General features: G+C 42.3%; 1 protein-coding gene across 1 annotated transcript in view; it reads left to right on the forward strand.

The window, feature by feature from the left end:
- TNFAIP8 (TNF alpha induced protein 8) overlaps nt 1-17,393 on the forward strand; it is an 82,135-nt gene that overhangs the window by 36,644 nt on the left and 28,098 nt on the right. The window lies entirely within an intron of this gene.

Consider the following 17,393-nt stretch of genomic DNA (forward strand, 5'->3'; position numbering starts at 1 on the left):
GGTATCCCAGTGCGTAACTTGCCATCATCTGGTGCCCTGTCTTGTGCAAAATTTAGGCAACGCACAGTGGGGCAGAAACAAGTCGTATAGGGATTGACTAGGAGCAAGAGGTTAAGTTCCAATCACACAACTTTCTCCACCCAGATCCAATAACTTTCACTCCTTTTTTTTAAAAATCCCACAAACCCACTCGGCACCTCTTGCTGTCCACCATCTCTGACAGAAGCATGGAGCCTGCACAGCTCTGGACTGTTGTCATGACTGTTGTAAACACTGGACAAACAATCCTCTGGTATTTGGAGAGCTGTGGGAAGACCCACAATACTGGGGGACGTGATGATATTGTGGAGGACAGGTTGCTATGGGACATAGCAAAAATAAGTTCAAGATTTGAATTAAAGGAGGGAATTGTTCAGCTGCATGAAACAATACAATTTTGACCTGTTTTCATGGGTATGAGTGCAGGGCACTGGCACTATTTTCCACAGACAGTGGTGATTTTAGCTGATATCTTGCTCCTGAGAGTAACAAAGGCACAGAGAACACAGTTGCTACTGGCATCCCAAGGTGGGCAGGCCAGGCTTGTATGCTGCTAGTCTGTTTGCTGCAATGGTACCTGCTCAAGTGGTGTGGGAAAGTGTCTTACCATGGGGGAAGAAGTAAGGCTGCCATCCCTAGAAACCTTTGGGAGAGGATTTCAGAGGTCCTCCATGAAAGCTTCAGCTAGATCTCTCTGGAGGAATCAGTGGGCATCCCTGTATACATAAACTAACTGCTCTGCATGGCTCCACCTGGCTAACTCTACAGGGAAATGAAAAGCAGATAACAACTCTACCTCTCTTTGTTGTACCGCTACCTCTTCTAGTACAAGTAAATTAAAGAAAATCAATACCTGTGTTCTTCTATGCTGGGTTTGGGCACTGTCTGTACATTGAAACGTAATGGGAAATGCATTCACACGCTTAGCCGAGGTTACTTCCCCTGCGTTGGGCTCTCCCACGTTTGGTTGTTTTAGAGTGACTTGACTGCAAAGTCTCAAACGGATCCTGAGTTTGCAGCATAGCCAGAACTCCTGGTCAGATGTTCCCCATCCTCCTCCTTGCTGTTCATGGCAGGACTCTGTGGGGCACTGGTGGGGTCTCCACCAAGTATGGCATGCAGCTTGTTGTAAAAGCGGCAGGTTTGCGGCTCACCACCAAATCTACTGTTGGCCTCCCTGGTCTTCTGGTATACCTGCCGGCAGGGGACCCTGCAGCTCTGAGCTGTAGGGGGAGGAGAGGGGGACCCTGCTGTTTAGCGCCCCCATGGGTGCCATACATTTTTCATTAGAGAGTGCAATTTGTCATGAACAAGGAGGTCTCTGATGAAATTCAGGAGCTTTGTCAGTGGGGAAGACCAGCAAATCAAGGAAGAAAATCATTAAAGTTAACTTTAATAAACAAAAACAAAAGAACCCCATAAACTGGAAAGCCAGAAAATATTAAGGCTTAACTTTTAAAGAAACACTGAAATACCTTAAAAGTGCATTTTCTGTATGCCAGCATGAACTCGTTTCCTGTCACGTGCACCCTACTCATAAAGCATGAGAGTGAATGATATGTATCATAATCTTAAATCTTGTCCTGAATTTGGGAGTTTAGTCATGTACCCGCTTGCTTTTATTATAAATATGTACAATTCTTTCTACAACTTTAGATACACGTGTAGTAAACTGTACATGCAAGACAGACCATGTATTATTTTTATGGAAACTACATGGTGCGCCTGCGTATGTAATAGATTATACTTTAATATATACAACGTAGAGTAGTAATAAATTACATTCCAACATGTGTGAGCCACCTAGGTTGGCAATTAAATTAGCTTTGTAGCTAGCTTTCTTAGCTCTTGAACTGCAAATAATAAGGTTTTGCTATTCATGTGTATGCAGAGTAGATTAGCTTTGTAATCTATTTGATGTGCCCCTGAAATGCCTTGAAGGAGAGCTGTGATGCTGATTGAAAAGAGAACCTAGGTTTGAGCAAAAATTAATACATAACTGTGACAGAAGAGAACTTGTCTTCTGAAAAGTTTTCTGTTAGAGATACTGGACCTTATGATGATGAAACTAATGTAGTATAAAGGAATGGAAATAGGGATGGGTGTATATAATGTATATATAAATATTGGAAAAATGTAAAAAGGGACTATGCATTATGAATATGTGGGAGCCAAAATAGTTAAGGCTGTATGTGCAGCCTTTAACTGTGGCATATGCTACCTTTGCAACCTTAACGTTTCCTTATATAGGATTTTTTGGTATGGAATATATGCTAGGTCCTAAATCTTGTGTGACACGGAGTAGAAATTGAAATTTTTTCAAATATAGTCCAGTGCTGTGAATGTACTATCTGTTTTAGAGCAAAGACTGTTGTGTTAAAGAAGATTTATCTATAGCCCAAAGAGCTTTCAGTAATCTCTTTGTATGGCTATATAAAAATTTAATTTAACATGAAAAGTGTTTTGAAGTTAAACTGCAACAGATTGACTTTTTTATCCCCATTTTGACTTTACGTGCCCTGTTGAACTTCAGTTAAGTTTCTTTAAACAAAAAACTGGTATAAAATACATTTCCAAAGGGGTGGGGGGAAAAACAATGGATTTTTATGCTCAGATATTTCCCAGCCATTATCATGTAACTGTTGCCACCTAGTGGTACTGTATAAAACTACTATAGCTACAGCACCTATATTAGTCACAGATAGAAGTCAGAAGTGAAAATGTGTCACCTCTCATATCTTCTGTTCCATTTTACCCAGAGTTTCAGCAGGCACAGGAATGGGGTGGGGTTGCACAGTATGCTTTAAACACAGGACTCAACGTGCAGGGAAATGAGTTCTGTTGCCAAGTCTGCTCCCAAACTTTTGCGTGCAAGTCATTAATCTCTATCAGTTTCTCCTTTTTCCAAGATGAGAATAAGTACTTGTTTTGTAGGAGTTGAGTCTAAACATCTGTAAAGTATTTTGAAACCCATAGATGAAAAATGCTATAAAATGCAAAGTTGCATGTGCACATATTTGCATGCAACTTAAATATTCTTTCCTGCTCACCCACTCCCCACAAATCATCATTAGTGAGAGCAGAGGCTGTGTAACACTCTTTGAGCTCTGGTCAAGTGAAAAATTTTCTAACTTTTGTTTCCTACCCCTATCTACATATTCAGCCGTTCAGTGACTGATTGATTCAGTCACTTCTGCTCCTGTGAACCTTAACTTTTCCTGGCAATTGGAAGTTTCTCTGATTGCACCTCAGAGTTCCCCAGGTGATTCTGAATGGCCAAAGACACTTAAATGTTGTGTTTCAGAGTAGCAGCCTGAGAGTCTGTATCCGCAAAAAAAACCAGGAATGCTTGTGGCACCTTAGAGACTAGCAAATTTGAGCATAAACTTTCGTGGGCTACAGCCCACTTCATCTGATGCATAGAATGGAACATATAGTAAGGAGATCGAGATATATACAGAGAACATGAAAAGGTGGGAGTTGCAATACCAACGCCAAGAGGCTAATTAATTAAGATGAGCAATTATCAGCAGGAGGAAAAAAAACTTTTGTAGTGATACTAAAGATGACCCATTTCAGACAGTTTGACAAGAAGGTGTGAGGATACTTAACATAGGGAAATAGATTCAATGTGTGTAGTGGCTCAGCCATTCCCAGTCTCTATTCAAGCCTACATTGATGGTATCTAGTTTGCATATTAATTCAAGTTCGGCAGCTTCTCGTTGGAGTCTGTTTTTGAAGCTTTTCTGTTGCAAGATTGCCACCTTTAAGTCTGTTACTGAGTGACCAGAGAGGTGAACTGTCCACATATCTATTCAAATGACATCATCATCAGACCTAATCACATCAGCCACACCATCAGGGGCTCGTTCACCTGCACATCTATCAGTGTGATATATGCCATCATGTGCCAGCAATGCCCCTCTGCCATGTACATTGGCCAAACCAGACAGTCTCTACGCAAAAGAATAATGGACACAAATCTGACATCAGGAATCCTAACATTCAATAACCAGTAGGCGAACACTTCAATCTCTCCATCAATTTAGGCTTGAATAGACTGGGAATGGCTGAGCCACTACACACACTGAACTTTTGGATCAATACCATTAGCTTCTCATGACTTGTTGCAATTTTAATTAAAATCCATTTCCCAACTCTCGCTTGACACATCAGTGTCTGGTAATACCTCAGCTTCATTGCCTGCAAGAAGTAGCTCTGAATTAAGAATCTCCCCCTCTTCTGTGATGAAGCTATAGCCTCTGTGCAATGTTCTTACTATACTAATTCTCCTGGAGTCTGGGGAATCCACTTATTTTCTTGCAGGCTTCCTATTTCTGATAAAGAATTTCAAGTGGGTTTGTGACTTTGGCTCTTTGCCCTTCAGATTTCCTCTTAGACTTCCAGTTTCTAGTATTGTTCCAGAAAGCAATAAGCCATATCATAAAATAAACGTTGGCAGATAAGGATTTTTATTATAAAGCACTTCCGGGAACACCCAACTGATTATATGTCTTTGTTAGCTGAACACGTTGATCTGCCTGTCAGAGAAAAATAGTTTAAAATAACTAAAGTCTAGAGTACTCTATATCTGTGTTTCTCAGTATTTATCTGTTGAGGCTCTCATGTTCAGTTGAGTTGTTCTTGCTGTCCGGTTCATCACTCCCTAGTTCTTCACATAAAGGTCTCTCCTAGTCTGAATAAGAACTTTGCAATCAGTGTGTGAGTTCTGTTGTTTGTATTGTTGTAGCACCTAGAAGCCCCAATCATGGACCAGGACTCCATTGTGGTAGGTGTACACAGGGCAAAAGCCTGGTCCCAGCTCCAAAGTGTTTACAATCTAACACAATAGATTGGAAAGTACAAGGAAACAGTGAACCAAAAAAGGGGGAAAACAAAGCCTTTAGATTGGATTTTCAATAACTGGAGGAGAACTGTTGTTAACTTCTGGCAATAGCCATTGCAGATTTTGGTGCATATCCTTGAAAGGAAGGGGCAGGTAGCTTTGGTCTGCAGTATGTCCCCACAGTTAACTTTGACTACAGTGCTTCCCTCCACGTGCTTTTACACACAGTTATTTATACACAGTTTCCAAGGCATTTCATTTACTGGCAGTAAGCAAGCTCGTGTGGTGGTGTGCTATTAGATTCTGAAAATATGGGTGGCCTTTCTCCCTAATTACCAGGATCAAGACCTATTGCCTTTTATAGAGGCAGTGTTTCTTTTTCATGCTTCTGTACAAGCTGCTGCTATGAGATGATGGCCTGAGTTTCAGAGGCAATTTTGGGGTCAGAGAAAGATGGTGGCAGATGCTTGCAGTTAAGAGTAGTACAACAGCAGCATCTGAATGGGATCATGCAAACACGGATGCTTGGACTGAGTAGTGGCTGATTTTAATGGCATGTGACCATTACACAGTGTGCGGCTTCTGGCCCAGGATCACAGGCACACACTGGTGGGACCATGTTGTTCTGCAAACATGGGAGGAACAGCAGTGGGCCCAGAACTTTCTCTTGAAGAAAGGCACATTCATGGAGCTGTGAGAGAATCTAGACCAGGTACTTGAGTGACAGAGCACCCAGATGACAGACCCAATAACAGTCAAGAAGGGTGTTATGCTTGCCCTGTGGAAACTGGCAAGCCCAGATTGCTACAAACTTGTTGGCAATCAGCTTGAGGTTGGAAAATCTATAGCTGGCACAGTGGTCATTGAGGTCTGCAAAGCAATTAATGCTGTGCTGTCCCCCAGGCTTGTCAGAATTGCAGTTTTAATTAATGAGCTTCCTGAACTGTGCAGATGTGATTGATAGGATGCGTATACCCATCCTATGCCAGCAACCAAATATATTAAGAGGAAAGGATACTACTCCATTGTTATGCAGGCCCTTGTGGATCACCTTGGCATATTTATTGACACTAAATCAGATTATTTCATAAATCTGGCCTGTTTTAAGCATGGGCTAGCTTGTACATTGCCCGCAGCAATACACAGTCATCAATGGAGTGTTCATACCAACTGTGATTTTTAGGCGAGCCAGTGTTCCCTCTGCTAATGTGGTTGATGAAACCTTATCTTGATGTGCATCAACATGACAATAGGCAATTTTACTAAATGCTAGCAAGTTGCAGGATGGTGATAGAATGTCCCTTTGGCCTAATAAAGGTGAGGTGGTGCTACTTGCAAACTCATATTGGTTATAGTGTCTTTAATATCATACATGTGATTGAACCATGTGATATGTTTCACAATATAAGTTATCTTATGGGAGAGTACTTTGGGTTCGACTGGGTTGCTGACAATTTTGAATCAGTGTGTACTTACAGATGACAAGATATGAATCTTACTGCTACATGGTCTGCTACAGCCAAAGCCATAAGAGATGCTGTCAAGGCTGCTTCCCCACTCTGAACTTTAGGATACAGATGTGGGGGCCTGCATGAAAACTTCTAAGCTTAACTACCAGCTTAGATCTGGTCCACTGCCACCACTCCCAATGTGCTAATTCCCTTCCCTGGGTAACCTTGAAAGACTCTTCACCAATTCCCTGGTGAACACAGATCCAACCCCCTTGGATCTTAAAACAAGGAGAAATTAACCATCCCCCTCCTTTCTCCCACCAACTCCTGGTGAATCAAGATCCAACCCCCTTGGATCTAAAAACAAGGAAAATCAATCAGGTTCTTAAAAAGAAGGCTTTTAATGAAAGAAAAAGGTAAAAATCATCTCTGTAAAATAACTTTACAGGGTAATCAAACTTAGAGCCCAGAGGACCCCCCTCTAGCCTTAGGTTCAAAGTTACAGCAAACAGAGATAACACTCTAGCAAAAAGGTACATTTACAAGTTGAGAAAACAAAGATAAAAACTATCACGCCTTGCCTGGCTGTTTACTTACAAGTTTGAAATATGAGAGACTTGTTCAGAAAGATTTGGAGGGCCTGGATTGATGTCTGGTCCCTCTCAGTCCCAAGAGCGAACAACCCCAAAACAAAGAGCACAAACAAAAGCCTTCCCCCCCCCCTCCCCAAGATTTGAAAATGTCTTGTCCCCTTATTGGTCCTTTGGGTAAGGTGTCAGCCAGGTTACCTGAGCTTCTTAACCCTTTACAAGTAAAAGGATTTTGGAGTCTCTGGCCGTGAGGAATTTTATAGTATTGTACACAGGAGAGCTGTTACCCTTCCCTTTATAGTTATGACAGATGCCATTTGCACTTGTGTATTTGAGCTGTACAGTGAGTACAGGTGTGTTAATGGGATTGCATAGAACATTTGGAGTGTTGTGTATGGTGCATTGAGGCTGTTGCCTTGTATTCAAATGTAGAGCTTAGGCAAGCATTAACAATTCCTTTTAATTCAACTGTATTGAAATTTATTGATGCTAAAAGAGTAAGCATATAAGCTGCTGTAACTTGTTGAAAGTATGTGCAAGCATAAGACACATACAGGTCATAAACAATACAAATCATTAGTGTATCTATCTCTTTTTTGGCCCATTGGATTAAGTATAGAGTGAAGCTGTTACTGCTGATGCTATAGTGATCCATGCTTAATTGACTGATTCCACCAGGAATTGTTCTATGTTATATTTTGATAATAGTAATGTGAATTTGACTCCATGGGGGTCCTGATTCCTGGGGTTTCACCCCCATGATGCATGGCCTTGAGTAGTCTATGAAACGTGTTCCTGTGAAATTCCAAGTCTCACTTCCTTATTTCACAGTCATGGCAGAGATACTCTACAGTAGGTTCTTCTCCAGCTCTAACTTTTCTGATAGTCTGGAACACTCCTTATGAATCTCTATTATCAAGCCGTCCCTGCTCCTGTCACGTTCAGGATTCTTTTACTGACACTGACAGGTCTCCTAGTTGCCAAGGCATCCCTTGACAAGTCTATACCTTTGCACTTGTTCCTGACAGGCAAAGGAATAAATGTTGGTGAGTGCCCTTGAATTCACGTAATTCTACTCTGTCTATGTAGCAGCAAGTAAAAGGAACAATTTTTATCTCAAAAGAATTCTATTCCCTTTGTATTTTCATTCTGCCATCAAACATCTCTGAGAACTTTTCTAAAGGAGCTATCCCAAGAGAAGAAATGGTGCGTTAATTTTACCTTCCAATGACCCAAAATGTTTTTTGAAGGGAAGGGAGAGATGTCTGGAGCCATTTACTGGAAGACATAGCAGCTGTGGTGATTATATTGCACACTTTTCAGGCTGCTGCCACCTTACAAAATGATGTGCTGCTTCAGATACCAGAATGGAAGAAGACCAATTAATTATTCCAGGCTGAGTCGCCAAGGAAATCTTTCTGTGACTTGTGAGAGAGCAGCTGATAACTTCCTGAATAGGAATTGCAAATTACAATGGCAGCAGAGGGAGGCTTACATTACCAAGGAATCTTGGAGACCATCTGGAATTTCTAATGAGTGAAAAATTATATTTTATTACTCCTTTGGGACGGATCAAAATCAGATCAGTAATAAACCAGTTTCTGCACTAGTAGCAGGGTATTTTAATGTGCAGCTGATTTGGGATGGCAGTGATTGGCTTTAAACATAGCTTAATGGCGACTTACATTTTGGCTGGGATATGGCCACAAACCTTTTAGATCTTTATATGAATAATTTTTTCAATAAATAAAAACACTACTGCGTTCAACCACTGTAAGATGAATGCAGGGATAGGGAGATAGATGAACTTGATGGCCCTGCATGCACCCTCAGCTGAAGCCAAAGCTAGAATAGACTAAGAACCCACTGGTTATTTTGTAATATCCTTCATTATAACAAAGATGTTCTCCATCATCTTATTGGTCTGAGATATCAAGTACTCCTCACCCAGCTTCTGTCTATTCAATGGGTCCTACTCTCTCTTATTGTTGGCTGTCCAGGGCGCTGGGTGGGTCTTGTCTTCGCAGACATCCAAGTTCGAACCTACACTCATTTCAATTCCATGGATGACTCCATGCTGAAATGGGGCTCTCTGCTCTTGTGGATGCTCAGGATGCAGTCCAGTTCATGGTAAAATTGACTGTTGGGCAGCACCGGAGTTCTCACTCTTATCCCTGACTTTCTGGTAGCTCACCTTGAGACACTATATCTTTATTTTGCATTGATGTCGAGTCCGTTCAATCCTGTGGCTGGCCTTTGTACAATTCAGAGTGCTTCTTTGCACTGCTGAAGTCATAGGTTTTGCTCATTTTGGCTCAAAGCTGCACCAAAATTCTCAGGTGTTTGTTCATATGACCACATAGGTGCATGCTGAAACACAGGCATCTTGAGGCCATTGTTGTTTCAAACACAGGCCATGACCAAGCTTAGAGAAATTCCAAACAGTGTGTGATTGTGGATCTTGAGCAGAGAACTGTGAAGGGAGACCACTTCTAACCAGGGGGTAGATGACAAGATAGTACATAGGAATGGTATTATGGGTGGCGTTGGCTGCACGTTTTCACTGCATTAACCTTATGGTAGCAACACACATCAGAAGCTACTTCACAAGCTGACCTATAGCTCAGAATATAGTGCTTGCTATACCATGTGGCACTGAGAGCCAATAGTGGGTGTGTGAACACATACTATGTTAAGGGGGGGGAAACAGGGTTGAGCATTGAGGTTAGCATGCAGTGAAGACCAGGGACTATGACTGTAGACTTTTATGCATCTGCCAGTCTTGGTGTGTTGCTTTAACCCTGCTTATCCTCTGGTACAGTCTGTTTGTCGAGCAAACCTTGATAAGCTGAAAACAGCTTGTTGGTTTATGGTTGTTAAGACTGATAGTGTAGATTGCAACTTGTTCCAAGGTTGTTCTTAATAGATAATGTGCTGTAAAAACTGAAGTTATGTAAAAAATCATCTTTTTTCTGATAAGATGATTCTAGTCATAGTCTGCACTTGAAACACTAATATTCCTGACAACAGGCAAACCTGAGCAGTGTCTGGATTATCTTGGTAAACTTTCAAACATAAATTTTCCATTAAAAGATAATAAAAGCAAATAGAAATCAGGGTAGAATTTGACAGGAGCAGATGGGTTACTGTGTCCAGAGGCTTTCTGGCTACAGACCCATTTAAACCATTCTAATACAGTTGCACAACTAGTCAAAATTCCTTTTTGATAGCATAAAAAATTGACACCCAAAACAGCAAAACTGCCTAAAGGCTGAATAAAAGCTGGTATTTTTTCATTGCACTCATGTCTGTAGGACAAAGCAGCAGTCATCTTTTGCAACAACAGCAACAAAAAAATACAGCAACATATTTACATGTTGTGTTCCTCTACCCCTAAAATAGCTTCTAGGACTGTAAAATGATTTCAAAAAAAGTAATCGTGATTTAAAAGATCATGATTGATCGCAGTTTTAATCACCCTGTTAAACAATAACAGAATATTGTTTGTTTAGATATTTTTGGATTTTTTTTCTACATTTTCAAATGTATTGATTTCAATTACAACACAGAATAGAAACGGTACAGTGCTCACTTTATATTTTTATTACAAATATTTGCGCTGCAAAAAAGATAAAAGAAATAGTATTTTTCAATTCACCTCATACAAGTATTGTAGTGCAATCTCTTTACATTTGTAAGTTGCACTTTCACAATAGAATTATTACTTTGTTTATATTACTGCACTCAAAAACAAAACAATGTAAGACTTTAGAGTCTACAAGTCCACTCAATCCTACTTCTTGTTTAGACAATCACTAAGACAAACAAGTTTGTTTATATTTATGGGAGATAATGCTGCCCACTTCTTATTTACAATGTCAGCAGAGAGTGAGATCAGGCGTTTGCATGGCATAGTTGTAACCGGGTTGCAAGTTACTTATGTGCCAGATATGCTAAACATTTGTATGCCCCTTCATGGTTTGACCACCATTCCAGAAGAAATGCTGTAGTGTTAGTTTTGGATTATTATGTTTTAGTATAGGAGGAGCTTTGGGAGACAAGGTGGTATGTGAGTGGCAGGAGAGTTTGCTCTGTTTCTTGGGGTCTGATAAGAGTCCCTTTTTTGAGGCAGAATTGCTCCCTGGGAACTGAGCCTTGGTGTTGAGGTGTGATTCTGAAAAGAATGAATTGTCTGTATGCTGTTATACCAATCCTGAAAGGAGATGGTCAATGTATAAATAAAGCAAGTTATACTTAGAGTATTACCCAGACTGTCACTGATTTCTCCTCCACTGGGAAGCTGACCTGCAAAGCCCTGTACATTTACAACTACTCAGCAGAGGGGTGACACTAGTCAAAAGAAGGGGGCCTGGGCGGTGCTTGAATCGCCAGCTGGGGGAGGCTAGCCCCCCAGCCCCACCCTTTCTGCCCCACCTTTTCTCCCCTCCCCCCCCAGAGTTCCCCCACCGCAACCGCCGGCCCCTGCCTCAGGCTAGTGCCCCCAGCCCTGGCGCGTTGGGAGGGAGGGCAGACGGCGCAGTGCCAGCCCCAGCCCGAGGCCTACTTGGGGCTATGGGACAGGGGAACTGGCAGGAGGGGATCTGGGGGTGGAGTGTGGGCAGGGCCACGCCTGGCTGTTTGGGGAGGCACAGCCTCCCCCAGCCTATGATACCTGCCACCCATGGAAAGGGGCAACTACATTTATTTCCTTACCTCTTTTCTTGTAAGTTAATTCCTCCATTCCCCTACTAACTCTTTGTTGCTTTTCTGAACTGCTTCCAGTTAATGAAAATCTTTCTGGAAATATGGTGCCCAGAATTGAATGTAATAATCTAGGAACATAAATGCATGCTGGCTGGTTTGAGTAAGGTATGGTACCTGAGAAAAATCTGAGGTCCGTCATAGAAAATCTAGGGCAAACAAGTGCATACATAACAGAGAAAGTTTATGAAGCAAGACATGTGAGTGAGAGAAACGGCAGAATTGGTGTCCTACATAGAACAAAGTGGGAAATATTATCATAGAATATCAGGGTTGGAAGGGACCTCTGGAGGTCATCTAGGCCAAAGCAAGACCAATCCCCAATTATCTAAGGTTTTATTTTAAAAATAAAAAAAAACTCACCTTGCTCATGGAGATTTGGTAAGATTTTGGTTAGTGGGAAGTAAAAGTACGTCTAGCTACACCTATGCCACTGGAGTTTCTTACATGGTAGCTGTTAGTTCACAAATATAAATGTTTACTTAGGAGGCTTTTGTTTTCTGGTCCAAGTCAATTAACTGCACGAGCACATTTCAGCAGGTGGCGAGCTGTTCATTAGTAACATGTAAAAATGGAGCTAATTTATCTGTTTGGCTACTTAAATGGTTATTATCAAGGTAGTATCTGAGTGCCTGAGGTATTTCAATAGAAATATCAATATACAACCTCTCTTTCTTCCTTCCTTCCCATTCTGTAGGAGAAACGGGTGTGGGTGTGAGAGACAGAGAAAGAAAGAGAACTAAATTAAAATAAGTTTTGTATTTAGTTTTGAAAGTAGATAGGGTTGACCACAGAACTATTTCTTGTGGGAGTAAGCATTGTAATCTAGGTCCAGACAGAAATAAGCATTTTTAGAGGTAAGCATGTTTCTACAATATACAATCAAAAGGAGTACTCTAGTCTTCTGTTAACAGCCACAGTAAGACAAACACTCAGCCCTGAAGGCAGCAGCACAGTTGACTAATTAGGGTGAGTCTACAGTGGCAACGCTAAAGCGCTGCTGCAGCAGAGCTTTAACATGCCTTGTGTGGTTTCGGCACAGCGCTGGGAGAGAGCTCTCCCAGTGCTCTTAAAAAAAAAAAAAAACCACACCTCAACAAGGGGCGCAGTTCCCAGCGCTGGGGCACTGTCTACACTGGCGCTTTACAGTGCTGAAATTTGCTGCGTTCAGGGGTGTGTTTTTTTCACACCTCTGAGCGAGAAAGTTGCAGCGCTGTAAATTGCCAGTGTAGACAAGCCCTTAGGGTGGGGAGACGCATTGCCCAGTGATTATATCTATCTGATTTAAGGAGCATAATCAAACAAAGGTGGCCTGAAAGATTTATTTATTTTATTTTATTTTTTTAAATTGGGGTTGTACCCTATTTTTGCTGAGAATATACTTATAAAGCCTGAAAGTTTCCTCCACTACCTCCTCCCCAGAAAAAGGTTTGGGCTTTTGTTTTTGGTCGTTTTTTGTTTGATTTGTTTTGTTTTTGTTTTCCATTTTAGATGTTCTGTTCCTACTGCACAGTTAGTTGCCACCTCTTGCAAGCTTTCTCCTATTACCCCTCCCATAGCAGTGCTGCTTCTCCTTTGTAAGCCATTGATCAATTGTCAACCAATTGGGTATCTAAACATTAAGCTTCAGCATCATCTTGGCTGAATTCACTGCTCTGCTCTTGGTGGGCTTGATTTCCATTCATTTGAGCTATATGGAGGGGAAGAGGGTTAGACACTAGAGTATCTAATGAGGAAATACTTATGTAAACAGAGGAGTCTTAAACTGTGCTCTAAGAGGCAAAATCTGAGTAAAACATGATATTTCTGCAGCTGTGTATCCTTCACCAAAAATGGCTCATCCGTAGCTTGGGTAAACTTGGACTCTTGGGTCCCAACGTCTGTTGTTTCCAGCATTCTTGGAATGGTGTGGAGTGAATGTGTCCCTTTAGGCCCGGGGTGGGCAAACTTTTTGGCCTGAGGGCCACATCGGATTTTGGAAATTGTATGGCGGGCTGGTTAGGGGAGGGGGACTTGGCCCGGCCCCTCTCCAATCCGCCTCCCCTCCCCCCACTTCTCGCCCCCTGACGGCCCACCCCCGGGATCCCTGTTCCCTGTCCCCCCCGGACCTCTGCCCTCATTCAACCCCCCTGTTCCCCGCCCTCTGACTGCCCCGAATCCTATCCATCCCCCACCCCCTGATCACCACCCCGAACTCCCCTGCCCTCTATTCAACCCCCCCGCTCTCTGCCGCCATACTGCGCTGCCTGGAGCACCAGTGCTGCCCCAGGAGCTCTCAGCCCCACCACCCAGAGTACTGCGCCGGCGGCGGGGCGAGCTGAGGCTGCAGGGGAAGGGGAACAGCAGGGGAGGGGCCGGAGGCTAGCCTCCCGGGCCAGGAGCTCAAGGGCCAGGCAGGAGGGTCCCATGGGCCGGATGTGGCCTGCGGGCCGTAGTTTGCCCACGTCTGCTTTAGGCCATCATCAACCATTGAATGTTTTTATTCGATGGAGAAACATTATACTATACAGAGGACAACTGCACCCCATTTGTCCTCTACAGAGGACAACTGCACCCCATTTGTCCTCTACAGAGGACAACTGCACCCCATTTGTCCTCCAGCTTCATAACATATTGAGTGATTTTGTTATCAGAGTCTATTAAATGTTGTATAATCCTAAGCGTTATGCCACATAGTTTAGGTCTAAGTCTCCTAAGGGAATTCTCTCCTGCCCCTGAGAGGAAAACCAATCCAGTAGTCTTTTTTTAAAGGTGATATTACAGGGTTTTTGAAGTCATGCATTTGAGGGAGTTACTCACTGACTTTCAAGATGATCTGTTTTATAAAGATTGATTGATTGTTTTTTCTTCCCAAGGGAAGGATGTGAATCTACAGTGCACCAGCTTTCTATGCACTAATTTGCCATCTGGACACTGGTATAGCTCAGTGAAGGGCCTGAAGTACAGCTTGACATACTACACTTTTCAAATAGTAGTGCATCTAGCCACATTCTGAGACTTTCATTGCACGGTAGCAGTGTCCACATGGAAAGTTAGTGCACAGCAAGCTATTGCACTGTAGATTCACAGCCTGGCTTGCTGCACAGTAACTTAGTTTAGTCTGAAAAGCAACTGTAAAAATGGTTTTGTAGTTCTGCTACTTTGAATCTTAATCATTCCATATCAGACTTATTCGGTTGGTAGTTAAAACTACCGGATTTGTTTATCAACCTGGGATCTGAAAGTCAAGCTGGGCTCTTTCTGACTCACATCATCACCAGTGACTGTCGGCAAGCCAAATGTTGCCTTGGTTTTATCTGTGCAATTGCATTGTCCAAAAATTGCCCTATTCTGTTCTATATAGGTTCTTTACACCACACTCTGTAGTGCCTTCCACTTCCTGAAGAAGAACTCAATGTAAGCTCAAAAGCTTGTCTTTTTCACCAACAGACGGTGGTCCAATAAAAGATATCTGCCTTCCAGTAGTGCATGAAGCAAAACTGTCATGTGTTGTTTTTTCTCTCATCCTCTCCTGGTGGGAGGAGCATGTGCAGTGGAGTGTCTTGGCTTGGTAAGGTTTTAGGGTTTTTTACGTATACATGTTGTTAGAGAAAGCCAGGTCAAAGAAATGCAACTTGCACTTGGAGCCAAAGGTGATGAGGTGTGTGACAGTCCTCAGTTCTTGGGGAGTTCATTCCATAGTCTTAGACAGGCCCAAGAAGGTTCTGTGTTCCACACAGGTGAATTTTCTCTTTATTGTAGAGCTTCATTGTGCCAGGGGAATGAAGTTGTTATAGTTGTTGACCACAGGCTTCATCCTAGAACTTTAGGTGGTCTTTTAGATATTCTGAACCCAGGCCATGAAGCACCTTGAAGATAAAGACCAAGTCCTTGAACTTGATTCAGAATTCTATGGGAAACCTATAGAGAGAGTGGAGGGCAGGTTTGATGTGCTTGTGGTTGGTTGCCTGTGCTAGTTGGAGTTTCCTAAGCACTGACTGCAGCTTGAAAGATACTTTATTTAGCCAGACTCCAGTGACCTGAGCACTTATTGTTTATAGCACCTTTTATCCAAAGACCTCCAAAGCACTTTACGTGTGTATGTAAAGCCTCTCAACACCTCTGGGAGGTACGAATTCTGCTCACCCACAAGTTGTCTGTGTCTGAGCTGGGAATGCAAACCTGGATTCTGAGCTCTAGATGTTGCCTCTGCTTTTATACTTGGGTCATAACATTTCCACTAGGTGTTGTTCTTTAGCCTATGCACTGTACTAAACATATATCAAAGAAACTAATAGAAAAATGTTCCTTCACTCTACAGAGAGAAGTTTAAATGGAGTCTGGCAGCAATAAATATAGAGTCGTCCCATTAATTACCTTCATTGCTTTTGAACCTTCACTATATGCTCTGGTCACAACATCTACTATATTTATTTGGGCATAAGCTTTCGTGGGCTAAAACTCACTTAATCGTATGCATGAAGTGGAAAATACAGTAGGAAGATTTGTACATACACAGAGAACATGAAAAAATGGGTGTTGCCATACCAATTCTAACGAGACAAATCAATTAAGGTGGACTGTTATCAGCAGGAGGAAAAAAACTTTTGTAGTGATAATCAGGATGGCCCATTTCAAACAGTTGACAAGAAAGTGTAAGTAACAGTAGGGGAAAAATTAGCATGGGGAAATAGTTTTTACTTTGTGTAACTATTTCTGCATGCTAATTTTCCCCCTACTGTTACTCATACCTTCTTGTCAACTGTTTGAAATGGGCCATCCTGATTATCACTATAAAAGTTTTTTTTCTCCTGCTGAGAATAGCCCTTCTTAATTGATTCATCTCGTTAGAATTGGTATGGCAACACCCATTTTTTTTGGAGGGTGTATTTTCCACACAACTGTATTTTCCACTGCATGCATCTGATGAAGTGGGTTTTAGCCCACGAAAGCTTATGCCCAAATACATTTTTGTCTCTAAGGGTACGTCTATACTACCTGCCAGATTGGCAGGTAGTGTTCGATGTATCGGGGGATCGATTTATTGTGTCTCGTCTAGACGTGATAAATCGATCCCCGAATCGATGCCTGTACTCCACTGCAGCAGGAGGAGTAAGCGGAGTCGACGGGGGAGGCGCGGCGGTCAGCTTGCCGCAGTGAGGACAGTCAGGTAAGTCTAACTAAGATACTTCGACTTCAGCTTCGCTCAGCTGAAGTTGCGTATCTTAGTTCGAACCCCCACCCCTTGTGTAGCCCAGGCCTAAGGTGCCACTCCTTGTTCTCTCCTCGTGTACTCCTCGTTTTTTTTGCTTATACAGACTAACGCGGCTACCACTCTGAAACATCTACAGTACTGTGTATGAGCAGTCTGGGGATATTGTAAATGATGTACATTATTACATTCTATTGCTATGCTGCAGAAAATTTTGTGAGTGGGCCTTTAAAAGTTATATGTGGATATACAGTATATGGGGGGCATGTAGTACGAAGAATAATGGAAATAATAATAGGAAACAAACTCCCCCATGAAAAATCACATCTGAATTGCTTCTTTGAGGATCTATAGTACCACATTTTCAACATGGAGGAGGGAAAATAGTAAAATAATCTGTTCTGAAACTTTAGCTTAAACAAACAAGTAAACAGGGCTGGCTCCAGCATTTCTGCCGCCCCAAGCGGGGGGGGAAGCGGCGATCGGCGGCGGCAGTTCCGAATTGCTGCAGGTGC

Source organism: Chrysemys picta, chromosome 6, assembly GCF_011386835.1.
Source record: "Chrysemys picta bellii isolate R12L10 chromosome 6, ASM1138683v2, whole genome shotgun sequence".
Taxonomy (NCBI): Eukaryota; Metazoa; Chordata; order Testudines; family Emydidae; genus Chrysemys; species Chrysemys picta.